Below are 11,796 nucleotides of genomic sequence, written 5' to 3' on the forward strand. Positions count from 1 at the left end.
CCACTCGTTGTCGTTTGGTTAATTGGGTGTCTTCCTTCAGTTGAGAACCATGGCTTATTTATTCATCCTCGCCCCCCACCCTGCCTCGCCCTCGTGTGCCCGTCTTTCGGATGAGACAATAAACCGAGGCCCTGTTTGCACACACTTGGGTGGTCCTGAAAGACCCCACGGCCGCTATTTCGAAGAGCGGGTGAGTTCTGCTGCAGCAGCCAATTTGCGCACAGCAAGCTCCCACAAAGGGCAGTGAGGTAATGACCGGATCGTCTGTTTTTAGTGATACTGGTTGAGGGGGATATCTTGAGCCACGCCGTTCACCCTCTGACCGCCCCCCCCCCAGTCAAGTACCCAATTACCCTGGTGCACTGCCCTGATTGGCTCAGATGCCTGTGTTGACTGGAATATTCAGCGCCATCTCCTGGCAACCTGGTACAATGGTGCACAGGAGTCGCAAATCAGCAATCAGAGTGGTACCTTGTAGATTTGATTGGTCCCAAGGTCAATATTGTCATCTAGTGGTGTATTCCCTTCTACCCGCTGTATGTGCTGTACAATGTGCAGGAGCTGACACTGAGACACGCACACAGGCCGTACAGTACCAGACGGGAGTGAATCGTTCCCTTTTACCCGCTGTGTGCTGTACAATGTACAGGAGCTGACACTGAGACACACCCACGGGCTGTACAGTACCAGACGGGAGTGAATCGTTCCCTTTTACCCGCTGTGTGCTGTACAATGTACAGGAGCGGACACTGAGACACACACACGGGCTGTACAGTCCCAGAAGGGGGGGTGTGTGTGACTTCAAGCTTTTCTGTGTATAGTTTATTTATTCTCGGTATGTGGGTGTTGTCAGCGAGTCGCCACTCAATGCCCATCCTTTGTTGCTCGTGCGTGCGTTAAGCCAACCGCATAGTGTTGACCTGGAGTCACGTGCAGGCCGGTTGTGTGTTTTTTAGCAGAATGTGGCAGTTATTTTTGGCTGTTTTCTGCCGCGGAGCTCTCGCAGTTCACAACTTCCTGGAGTGCAGTGCGAACTCCCAGCCTCTGTTGGTTTTTGTTGCCGAACCGCGACTGTGTTAACTTCACCGTCCCGGGTCGGTCCCCAAGCTTGCCTCTGGCCTTGCGTGCGTAGGTAGGTGCAGGCTTCGGGTGGTGCCAGGAATAATCTCGCTCGAGGGGGCCCCCGCCCACCCCCAGGCCTGCTCTCGAGTGCGGTCACAGCTTCGGCTCGAGTTGTAGGCCGGAATTTGCAGGAAAGCTAAATGCCAAGATGTTTGCTGGCCGAGTGTGATAATTAGGTCAAACCACACGCTGGTTGCGATCTGCTCCTTCCTGTGGGCCGGACACTGAGCCTGTTTCGGGTGGGACGTGGGTTCATGACGGGGCAGGCAGAGAGAGAGAGACTCCACAGCCCTCTGGGGGAGAGAATTCCAAAGATTCACCGCCCTCTGAGTGAAGAAATTCCTCCTCATCTCAGTCCTCAATGGCCGACCCCTTATCCCGAGACTGTGACCCCTGGTTCTAGACTCTCCAGCCCAGGGGAAACAACCTCTCGGCATCGACCCTGTCAATCCCCCTCAGAATCTTATATGTTTCAATGAGATCACCTCTCATTCTTCTAAACTCCAGAGAGTATCGGCCCAATCTACTAGAGAGAGACAGACACAGTGAGAGAAAGAAGATAGGAGGAGGCCATTCGGCCCCTCGAGCCTGCTGTGCAATTCAATGCGATCATGGCTGATCATCCAAATTCAGTACCCTGTCCCTGCTTTTTCCCCATATCCCTTTAACCTTAAATATATCCAACTCCTTGAATATATTTAATGAATTGGCCTCCACCCCCCTCTGTGGTAGAGAATTCCACAGGTTCACCACTCTCTGGGTGAAGAAATTCCTCCTCATTTCAGTCCTAAATGGCTTACCCCTTATCCTTAGACTGTGACCCCTGGTTCTGGATTCCCCGACCATCGGGAACATCCTTCCTGCATCTAGTCTGTCCAGACCTGACAGAATTTTATAGGTTTCGATGAGATCCCCTCTCATTCTTCTAAACTCCAGTGAGTATAAGCCCAATCGACCCAATCTCTCCTCGTACATCATTCCTGCCATCCCAGGTATCCGCCTGGTGAATCTTCGCTGCACTCCTTCCATGGCAAGAATGTCCTTCCTCAGGTAAGGTGACCAAAACTGCACACAATACTCAAGGTGTGGCCTCACCAAGGCCCTGTACAACTGCAGCAAGACATCCTTGTTCCTGTACTTGAACCCTCTCGCTATGCAGGCCAACATACCATTTGCCTTCTTAACCGCCTGTTGCACCTGCATGCTTACCTTCAGCGACTGGTGCACAAGGACACCCAGGTCTCTTTGCACTTCCCCTTCTCCCAATCTATTGCCATTCAAATAATCTGCCTTCCTGTTTTTGCCACCAAAGTGGATAACCTCGCATTTATCCACATTATAGTGCATTTGCCATGTTTCTGCCCAATCACCCAACCTGTCCAAATCGTACTGGAGTTTCACGACATCCTCCTCGCAGCTTACCCTCCCACCCACTTTGTGTCCTCTGCAAATTTGGAGATATTACATCCAATTCCCTCGTCCAGATCATTAATATATATTGTGAACAGCTGGGGTCCTAGGACCGATCCTTGCGGTACCCCACTAGTCACTACCTGCCACTTGGAAAACGACCCGTTTATTCCAACTCTTTGCTTTCTGTCCGCCAACCAGTTCTCTATCCAAGTCAATACCTTGCCCCTTGAGAAAGGGGAGAGAGAAATTGATAGATAGACGGAGGGAGAGAGAGAATTAGAGTGGGAGAGGAGAGCGAGGGGAGAGCGATGGCAGATCTCAAAGATTTCAAACAGACACACAAGATCCAGGAGCTTTTATTACAGAACAAGGGAAAGTTTGAAAATGAAGAGCGTCTCAAGTTAATGCCCGGAGATTAGCGGAAATTAAACAGCAAAGAAAATGATCAATGTCGGCACAGGATAACAGGTCATTGGGAGTGAGTTACAGGGTAACGGGTCACGGAGTGAGTTACAGGGTAACGGGTCACTGGGAGTGAGTTACAGGGTAACGGGTCATTGGGAGTGAGTTACAGGGTAACGGGTCACTGGGAGTGAGTTACAGGGTAACGGGTCACTGGGAGTGAGTTACAGGGTAACGGGTCACTGGGAGTGAGTTACAGGGTAACGGGTCACGGAGTGAGTTACAGGGTAACGGGTCACGGAGTGAGTTACAGGGTAACGGGTCGCTGGGAGAGAGTTACAGGGTAACGGGTCATTGGGAGTGAGTTACAGGGTAACGGGTCACTGGGAGTGAGTTACAGGGTAATGGGTCACTGGGAGAGAGTTACAGGGTAACGGGTCATTGGGAGTGAGTTACAGGGTAACGGGTCACTGGGAGAGAGTTACAGGGTAACGGGTCGCTGGGAGTGAGTTACAGGGTAACGGGTCACTGGGAGTGAGTTACAGGGTAACGGGTCACGGAGTGAGTTACAGGGTAACGGGTCATTGGGAGTGAGTTACAGGGTAACGGGTCATTGGGAGTGAGTTACAGGGTAACGGGTCGCTGGGAGAGAGTTACAGGGTAACGGGTCGCTGGGAGTGAGTTACAGGGTAACGGGTCGCTGGGAGAGAGTTACAGGGTAACGGGTCGCTGGGAGTGAGTTACAGGGTAACGGGTCGCTGGGAGAGAGTTACAGGGTAACGGGTCGCTGGGAGAGAGTTACAGGGTAACGGGTCGCTGGGAGTGAGTTACAGGGTAACGGGTCACTGGGAGTGAGTTACAGGGTCACGGGTCACGGAGTGAGTTACAGGGTAACGGGTCACTGGGAGTGAGTTACAGGGTAACGGGTCACTGGGAGTGAGTTACAGGGTAACGGGTCACTGGGAGAGAGTTACAGGGTAACGGGTCGCTGGGAGTGAGTTACAGGGTAACGGGTCATTGGGAGTGAGTTACAGGGTAACGGGTCACTGGGAGAGAGTTACAGGGTAACGGGTCGCTGGGAGTGAGTTACAGGGTAACGGGTCATTGGGAGTGAGTTACAGGGTAACGGGTCACTGGGAGTGAGTTACAGGGTAACGGGACGCTGGGAGTGAGTTACAGGGTAACGGGTCATTGGGAGTGAGTTACAGGGTAACGGGTCACTGGGAGTGAGTTACAGGGTAACGGGTCGATGGGAGAGAGTTACAGGGTAACGGGTCACTGGGAGTGAGTTACAGGGTAACGGGTCGCTGGGAGTGAGTTACAGGGTAACGGGTCACTGGGAGTGAGTTACAGGGTAACGGGACGCTGGGAGTGAGTTACAGGGTAACGGGTCATTGGGAGTGAGTTACAGGGTAACGGGTCACTGGGAGTGAGTTACAGGGTAACGGGTCGATGGGAGAGAGTTACAGGGTAACGGGTCACTGGGAGTGAGTTACAGGGTAACGGGTCACTGGGAGTGAGTTACAGGGTAACACGTCGCTGGGAGAGAGTTACAGGGTAACGGGTCACTGGGAGTGAGTTACAGGGTAACGGGTCATTGGGAGTGAGTTACAGGGTAACACGTCGCTGGGAGAGAGTTACAGGGTAACGGGTCACTGGGAGTGAGTTACAGGGTAACGGGTCACTGGGAGTGAGTTACAGGGTAACACGTCGCTGGGAGAGAGTTACAGGGTAACGGGTCACTGGGAGTGAGTTACAGGGTAACGGGTCACTGGGAGTGAGTTACAGGGTAACACGTCGCTGGGAGAGAGTTACACACTGAGGCTGTGATTATAGACCACACTATCATCTGCCCCCATCTTCGGAGGAGGCGCGTGTCTGAAACATACACGGCGAGACATTCGACCGGCGAAAACAGCGACACTGTAAGCTGGCGGGAGAGCTGGCAAGGGACCAGGGGTTGCAGTCCGAGCGGGATTCTGGAGAGGGCAAGGCGGCGTCTCCCGCGTGGCACTCAGACGATCCATCCTATTTGCGGCCGGGTTTCAGTTCGCTGTAGATTCCTCGCTCCAGCCCGTGCAGCTCCTGTGAGGAACGAGATCGCGGTTAATCAGCCGCATAACGAGACAGAAAGGACTCCCATTTCTCCAGTGCCTTTCACCACCTCAGGACGTCGCAACGCGCTTCACAGCCAATGAAGTGCTGTTTTTGAAGTGTGGTCACTGTTGTAATGTAGGAATCGTGGCAGCCATTTTGCGCACAGCAAGCTCCCACAAACAGCAATGTGATAATGACCCAATCATCTGTTTTAGCGATGTTGGTTGAGGGATACATTTTTGGCTCCAGGACACTGGGGAGAATTCCCCCTGCTCCTCTTCCAATAGTGGCCGTGGGATCTTTTACATCCACCTGAGAGGGCAGACGGGGCCTCGGTTTAACACCTCAGCTGAGAGACGGCACCTCCGACAGTGCGGCGCTCCCTCAGTACTGCCCCTCCGACAGTGCGGCACTCCCTCAGTACCGCCCCTCCGACAGTGCGCCGTTCCCTCAGTACTGCCCCTCCGACAGTGCGGCGCTCCCTCAGTACTGCCCCTCCGACAGTGCGGCACTCCCTCAGTACCGCCCCTCCGACAGTGCGGCGCTCCCTCAGTACCGCCCCTCCGACAGTGCGCTGTTCCCTCAGTACTGACCCTCCGACAGTGCGGCACTCCCGCAGTGCGGCGCTCCCTCAGTACCGCCCCTCCGACAGTGCGGCGCTCCCTCAGTACCGCCCCTCCGACAGTGCGGCACTCCCGCAGTGCAGCGCTCCCTCAGTACCGCCCCTCCGACAGTGCGGCGCTCCCTCAGTACCACCCCTCCGACAGTGCGGCGCTCCCTCAGTACGGCCCCTCCGACAGTGCAGCGCTCCCTCAGTACCGCCCCTCCGACAGCGCAGCGCTCCCTCAGTACTGCCCCTCCGACAGTGCGACCCTCCCTCAGTACAGCCCCTCCGACAGGGCGGCGCTCCCTCAGTACTGGCCCTCCGACAGTGCGGCGCTCCCTCAGTACTGCCCCTCCGACAGTGCGCTGTTCCCTCAGTACTGCCCCTCCGACAGTGCGCTGTTCCCTCAGTACTGCCCCTCCGACAGTGCGGCGCTCCCTCAGTACTGCCCCTCCGACAGTGTGGCGCTCCCTCAGTACTGCCCCTCCGACAGTGTGGCGCTCCCTCAGTACTGCCCCTCCGACAGTGCGGCGCTCCCTCAGTACTGCCCCTCCGACAGTGCGCTGTTCCCTCAGTACTGCCCCTCCGACAGTGCGCTGTTCCCTCAGTACTGCCCCTCCGACAGTGTGGCGCTCCCTCAGTACTGCCCCTCCGACAGTGCGGCGCTCCCTCAGTACTGGAACTGGGAGTGTCAGCCTGGAGTATGGGCTTGAGTCTCTGGGGATAGACTTGAACCCACGACCTTCTGACTCAGAGGCAGGACTGCTACCCACAGAGCCACAGCTGATGTGGTTACCCTGTGTGGTACTGAGCCAGACAGCATGTGTGTCCCAGGTTTAGGGAGGGAATTCCAGAGCTCGGGGCCCAGGCGGCTGAAGGCACGGCCAATGGTGGAGCGATGGAAATCGGGGGTAGCACAAGAGGCCAGAATTGGAGGAGCGCAGAGATCTGGGAGGGTTGTAAGGGCTGGAGGATGTTACAGAGATAGGGAGGGTTGTAGGGGCTGGAGGAGGTTACAGAGATAGGGAGGGTTGTAGGGGCTGGAGGAGGTTACAGAGATAGGGAGGGTTGTAGGGGCTGGAGGAGGTTACAGCGATAGGGAGGGTTGTAGGGGCTGGAGGTGGTTACAGAGATAGGGAGGGTTGTAGGGGCTGGAGGAGGTTACAGCGATAGGGAGGGTTGTAGGGGCTGGAGGAGGTTACAGAGATAGGGAGGGTTGTAGGGGCTGGAGGTGGTTACAGAGATAGGGAGGGTTGTAGGGGCTGGAGGAGGTTACAGAGATAGGGAGGGTTGTAGGGGCTGGAGGAGGTTACAGAGATAGGGAGGGTTGTAGGGGCTGGAGGAGGTTACAGAGATAGGGAGGGTTGTAGGGGGCTAGAGGAGGTTACAGAGATAGGGAGGGTTGTAGGGGCTGGAGGAGGTTACAGAGATCGGGAGGGTTGTAGGGGCTGGAGGAGGTTACAGAGATACGGAGTGTTGTAGGGGCTGGAGGAGGTTACAGAGATAGGGAGGGTTGTAGGGGCTGGAGGAGGTTCCAGAGATAGGGAGGGTTGTAGGGACTGGGGAAGGTTACAGTGATAGGGAGGGTTGTAGGGGCTGGAGGAGGTTACAGAGATAGGGAGGGTTGTAGGGGCTGGAGGAGGTTACAGAGATAGGGAGGGTTGTAGGGGCTGGAGGAGGTTACAGAGATAGGGAGGGTTGTAGGGGCTGGAGGAGGTTACAGAGATAGGGAGGGTTGTAGGGGCTGGAGGAGGTTACAGAGATAGGGAGGGTTGTAGGGGGCTAGAGGAGGTTACAGAGATAGGGAGGGTTGTAGGGGCTGGAGGAGGTTACAGAGATCGGGAGGGTTGTAGGGGCTGGAGGAGGTTACAGAGATACGGAGTGTTGTAGGGGCTGGAGGAGGTTACAGAGATAGGGAGGGTTGTAGGGGCTGGAGGAGGTTCCAGAGATAGGGAGGGTTGTAGGGACTGGGGAAGGTTACAGTGATAGGGAGGGTTGTAGGGGCTGGAGGAGGTTACAGAGATAGGGAGGGTTGTAGGGGCTGGAGGTGGTTACAGAGATAGGGAGGGTTGTAGGGGCTGGAGGAGGTTACAGAGATAGGGAGGGTTGTAGGGGCTGGAGGTGGTTACAGAGATAGGGAGGGTTGTAGGGGCTGGAGGAGGTTACAGAGATAGGGAGGGTTGTAGGGGGCTGGAGGAGGTTACAGAGATAGGGAGGGTTGTAGGGGCTGGAGGAGGTTACAGAGATAGGGAGGGTTGTAGGGGCTGGAGGTGGTTACAGAGATAGGGAGGGTTGTAGGGGCTGGAGGAGGTTACAGAGATAGGGAGGGTTGTAGGGGCTGGAGGAGGTTACAGAGATAGGGAGGGTTGTAGGGGCTGGAGGTGGTTACAGAGATAGGGAGGGTTGTAGAGGCTGGAGGAGATTACAGAGATAGGGAGGGTTGTAGGGGCTGGAGGAGGTTACAGCGATAGGGAGGGTTGTAGGGGCTGGAGGAGATTACAGAGATAGGGAGGGTTGTAGGGCCTGGAGGAGGTTACAGAGATAGGGAGGGTTGTAGGGGCTGGAGGAGGTTACAGAGATAGGGAGGGTTGTAGGGGCTGAAGGAGGTTACAGAGATAGGGAGGAGTTGTAGGGGCTGGAGGAGGTTACAAAGATAGGGAGGGTTGTAGGGGCTGGAGGAGGTTACAGAGATAGGGAGGGTTGTAGGGGCTGGAGGAGGTTACAGAGATAGGGAGGGTTGTAGGGGCTGGAGGTGGTTACAGAGATAGGGAGGGTTGTAGGGGCTGGAGGAGATTACAGAGATAGGGAGGGTTGTAGGGGCTGGAGGAGGTTACAGCGATAGGGAGGGTTGTAGGGGCTGGAGGAGGTTACAGAGATAGGGAAGGTTGTGGGGGCTGGAGGAGGTTACGGAGATAGGGAGGGTTGTAAGGGCTGGAGGATGTTACAGAGATAGAGAGGGTTGTAGGGGCTGGAGGAGGTTACAGAGATAGGGAGGGTTGTAGGGGCTGGAGGAGGTTCCAGAGATAGGGAGGGTTGTAGGGACTGGGGAAGGTTACAGTGATAGGGAGGGTTGTAGGGGCTGGAGGAGGTTACAGAGATAGGGAGGGTTGTAGGGGCTGGAGGTGGTTACAGAGATAGGGAGGGTTGTAGGGGCTGGAGGAGGTTACAGAGATAGGGAGGGTTGTAGGGGCTGGAGGTGGTTACAGAGATAGGGAGGGTTGTAGGGGCTGGAGGAGGTTACAGAGATAGGGAGGGTTGTAGGGGGCTGGAGGAGGTTACAGAGATAGGGAGGGTTGTAGGGGCTGGAGGAGGTTACAGAGATAGGGAGGGTTGTAGGGGCTGGAGGTGGTTACAGAGATAGGGAGGGTTGTAGGGGCTGGAGGAGGTTACAGAGATAGGGAGGGTTGTAGGGGCTGGAGGAGGTTACAGAGATAGGGAGGGTTGTAGGGGCTGGAGGTGGTTACAGAGATAGGGAGGGTTGTAGAGGCTGGAGGAGATTACAGAGATAGGGAGGGTTGTAGGGGCTGGAGGAGGTTACAGCGATAGGGAGGGTTGTAGGGGCTGGAGGAGATTACAGAGATAGGGAGGGTTGTAGGGCCTGGAGGAGGTTACAGAGATAGGGAGGGTTGTAGGGGCTGGAGGAGGTTACAGAGATAGGGAGGGTTGTAGGGGCTGAAGGAGGTTACAGAGATAGGGAGGAGTTGTAGGGGCTGGAGGAGGTTACAAAGATAGGGAGGGTTGTAGGGGCTGGAGGAGGTTACAGAGATAGGGAGGGTTGTAGGGGCTGGAGGAGGTTACAGAGATAGGGAGGGTTGTAGGGGCTGGAGGTGGTTACAGAGATAGGGAGGGTTGTAGGGGCTGGAGGAGATTACAGAGATAGGGAGGGTTGTAGGGGCTGGAGGAGGTTACAGCGATAGGGAGGGTTGTAGGGGCTGGAGGAGGTTACAGAGATAGGGAAGGTTGTGGGGGCTGGAGGAGGTTACGGAGATAGGGAGGGTTGTAAGGGCTGGAGGATGTTACAGAGATAGAGAGGGTTGTAGGGGGCTGGAGGAGGTTACAGAGATAGGGAGGGTTGTAGGGGCTGGAGGAGGTTACAGAGATAGGGAGGGCTGTAGGGGCTGGAGGAGGTTACAGAGATAGGGAGGGCTGGGGGAGGTTACAGAGATAGGGAGGGTTGTAGGGGCTGGAGGAGGTTACATAGATAGGGAGGGTTGTAGGGGCTGGAGGAGGTTACAGAGATAGGGAGGGTTGTAGGGGCTGGAGGATGTTACAGAGATAGGGAGGGTGTTGGGGCTGGAGGAGGTTACAGAGATAGGGAGGGTTGTAGGGGCTGGAGGAGGTTAGAGATAGGGAGGGGTGTAGGGGCTGGAGGAGGTTAGAGATAGGGAGGGGGCGAGGAGGCCATGGAGGGATGTGAACACGAGGATGAGAATTTTGAAATTGATGTGTTGCCAGACCGGGAGCCAATGTTGGTCAGTGAGCACAGGGCAGGGGGGGAATGGGTGAACGGGACTTGGTGTGAGTTAGGACACGGGGCAGCAGGGGTCTGGATGAGCTGATATTTACAGAGGGTGGTAGATGTGAGGCCGGCCAGGAGTGTGTTGGAATAGTCGAGTCTGGAGGTAACAAAGGCCTGGGTGAGGGTTTCAGCAGCGGATGAGCTGAGGCAGGGGCGGAGGCGGGCGATGTTCCCGAGGTGGAAGCAGTCGGTCTTGGTGACGGTGAGGATAGGATGTCGGAAGCTCAGCGGAGGGTTCAATAGGACGAACGGTCTGGTCCAGCTTCAGGCAGTGCCCGGGGAGAGGGATGGAGTCGGTGGCGAGGGAACGGAGTTTGTGGCTGGGACTGAACACAATGGCCGCGGATCTCACACGATATTTAACTGGAGGAAGTTGGGTCTCCTCCAGGACCGGATGAAACGAGCAGTGTGACGAGGCAGAGGCAGCGGAGGGGTCGAGGGAGAGGGGTGACCCCAAGAGGGAGTTGAATTAATGGTTGGTTTCCACCTCAATACCCACCTCATATGGTGACTCCGTCAGCGCGGGATCCTCTTTAGATTTCTTGCTCATCGGCATGGGTATGGCAGATCCTGAGAGAATAAACATCAGATTAAATCTCTCACCTTCCTTCCTCTTTCTCTCTATCTCTTTCCGTGTGTGTTGCTCTCTCTCTCTCTCTCTCTCTCTCTGTATCTCTCTGTATCTCTCTCTCTCTATCTCTCTGTCTCTCTCTGTCTCTGTCTCTCTCTGTCTCTCTCTGTCTCTCAATTCAATTCAATTCAAATGCTTTATTGGCATGAAAGTTTACAGGGAACCATGTTGCCAAAGCTTACATAACAAAAAGTACAGGTTTCCAACATTCTGTAGGTGTCAAACGTTTTTGACCCTCGTTGGGTACAGACAATATTAATTTAAACAGTCGTTGGGTACATTCGGTATTGATTTAAACATTTTTAGCGTATATATGCTATGGGTGTGCTCGTTAGTCACTCAATGTTCCTCAGGTTGTGACATGTTGTTACATATTGGGCACCAAGATATGGTCTGTCTCCCTCCCCCAGGACTATTCTTAATTTTGACAGGTCATCCAATTCTTTGAAATCTGTGGTTGTAAGGCTGAGCTTGTCAAAATATATGTTTCTTGTCTCGTTGAATTTTTCGCATTTTAGGAGGAAGTGCACCTCTGTCTCAACCTCGCCGGCCAGACAGTGATCACATAATCTATTTTCTTTAGGTTGCCAGGATTTCTTGTATCTTCCTTTTTCAATTGCCAGTTGGTGGTCGCTTAGTCTGTATCTGGTGAGGGTCTGTCTCTGTTTTGTGTCTCTGATGGTCGAGAGATAGTCTGCCAGTTTATATTCTCTTTTTAGGGCCCGGTAGCATTCTAATCTGCTTTGGCTTTTGGTTATTTTGTTCCAATGTTCCAGGTAGGTTTCTTTGCATTGTTTAATGATTTGGTTCACTCGGATTGGTGTTTGGGGAGCAGTGTTGGTCTGGGACTGGTCAGGGTCCGGCTGGGTAGGAGAACTTAGTTTCAGTAACAACTGACTCAGGGGACTCGTTTCTGGGTTCAGCTCTTGGGTCTGGAGGGCTTTAAAATGAAGGGTGTCTGGGGAACTAGATTTGAGGTGATTTAGAAAGTTTAGTGCTCGTTTTTGG

General features: G+C 54.6%; 1 long non-coding RNA gene across 1 annotated transcript; it reads right to left on the reverse strand.

Annotated features, from left to right (window-relative positions):
* Positions 1 to 2,875: 2,875 nt before the first annotated feature.
* Positions 2,876 to 11,783, reverse strand: LOC147110169 (uncharacterized). Its single transcript, XR_015080395.1, has 2 exons — positions 10,657 to 11,783; positions 2,876 to 5,022 (listed from the first exon to the last, which is right to left on the reverse strand). It is a non-coding gene; the product is annotated as an uncharacterized LOC147110169 (long non-coding RNA).
* Positions 11,784 to 11,796: the final 13 nt, after the last annotated feature.

The sequence above is a fragment of the Somniosus microcephalus genome, chromosome 12 (assembly GCF_052327205.1).
Source record: "Somniosus microcephalus isolate GS21.2 chromosome 12, FLI_Smic_1.0, whole genome shotgun sequence".
Classification (NCBI taxonomy): Eukaryota; Metazoa; Chordata; class Chondrichthyes; order Squaliformes; family Somniosidae; genus Somniosus; species Somniosus microcephalus.